The sequence below is a fragment of the Zeugodacus cucurbitae genome, chromosome 6 (genome assembly GCF_028554725.1).
Source record: "Zeugodacus cucurbitae isolate PBARC_wt_2022May chromosome 6, idZeuCucr1.2, whole genome shotgun sequence".
Taxonomy (NCBI): Eukaryota; Metazoa; Arthropoda; class Insecta; order Diptera; family Tephritidae; genus Zeugodacus; species Zeugodacus cucurbitae.
Genome location: NC_071671.1, coordinates 26,876,304 through 26,878,141, shown reverse-complemented (window position 1 = coordinate 26,878,141; position 1,838 = coordinate 26,876,304).

Sequence of the window (1,838 nt, the reverse complement as noted above, 5' to 3'; positions counted from 1 at the left end):
TGGGCGAAATGTACCAATTTCAATAATTTTTTTGATGCTACATTAACACGCAAATATTTATCACATATGCGTTTGCCAGTACAAATAGTTAAAATGTAGAATATTTAAAATATTTGATATATGTATGTAGAAATTTACAAAGAGTTTATAATAATATAACATTTAACATGAAACTATTACCAAGTTTTGATTGACTTTTTGATTTACATAAAATTAAGTGTGTGGCAACAGTGATTGTGACATTATTTTGAAAGCGTTCAAAGCGCTCATTCGGTCATACAAGCATTCAAAGTACGCAAAGTCAACGAAAGCAAGTAAAGCCAGCCAGCATTGGGTCTGAACCTATAGTCTTTCAAGTAAGAGGCAATTCTTTTACTTTAAGATTGCTGTACATATTTTGAAAAATGTAATACCATTGTGCTACTTAACTTCAAATATAGGCCATTTTCTCTTTTAGGATATGTCTGGGACTCTGTGATAGAGCATTATAATACAACATTCGGCGCTGAAACCTGGTGGTGGTCCTTATGCAATTTAATATTATTTGAAAACATTGGAATTAATCGATTAATCGATTTTTTTTACATTAATTGCAATTATTTTTTTTATATCTTGCAATTAATCATTTGATTATTTAATCAATTAAAAAAACTTTTTTGCCATCCCTAATCGTGTCCGGCCGACTTTTTGGATTCAGCTCTTTTATGATTTTAATAATTTTTGAAAATTTTTTTTAACTTGATGTCTCTCATTTAATTCTCTGTGGAATTTTTGAAGCAGTTTTCACCTTGAAATTTTTGAAACATAAAAATTTATTATCAAACTTGTATTCGAACCAGTTTCTAGATCTGTCATAATATGCATTTGAGAAATGTCAAATTTTGACAGGTACTACTGCAGTCACTATCACTCAATTGCACTGATATCGATCTTGAATTGAAATTCTCCCATGCGTATGCAGAAACAATGAGCTTTACAGCTAAATAGAACGCCATGAACTGTCAGTTAATAATCATTTTGAAGCCTTCAAAGTTCGTATTTTAATTTTGCATTTACAAAATCAACAAAAATGGCTGATAAAGTCAATATAATGCAATCTGTTGCTTTGATAATTGCATACTGTTACTTATTATAGATTTTTGTTTTTGTTTTTAAGAAATATATTTTGCACTATTTTTCGTACTGCATTATTTCGACAAATTGTGGAAATTGCAATTATCTACTTTAGACTTACAGTCGACACCATATGTGCGTGTATGTCGCTTTAATGCCTTCGCCCATCAAAGAAAAGGCATTAAGTAATTTTAAATGCTTTTAAGTATCTATTATATGTACCGCTATGTGTAGCTGAAAGCGCGCGTAAATGAGTAAATGTCATAAAATTGGAACATTCGTACTATTTCTGCCGAAATAATGGTACCGATATACAGACAAACACTCTATATACTAGCTAGCCACTTTGTGGAGGTGTCAAATTGTGGTTAACAGAGTGGGGGGTGCATGAAAATGTCATTAAGTTCTTACTCAGATGTGTTTGAATATGAGTGTGCGCTTTAAAATTATCTTGATGCTGTAGAGAAGGTAAATATATATGTATATATATATATATATATATATTTATATATATATATACACTTATGTACATATGTATATGTATATATCTATACTTGTGTTTCTATTTCAATAATTTTGAAAAAATCACGAAAATCAGCATTTTCTAATTACATGGCAAAAAAAATATATTCTATTGACGCTTTGCGTTGACCCACATTATTTTGCGAAAATATTTAATTACATTTTAATTTTATGAATTTGCACAAATATACATAAATAATATA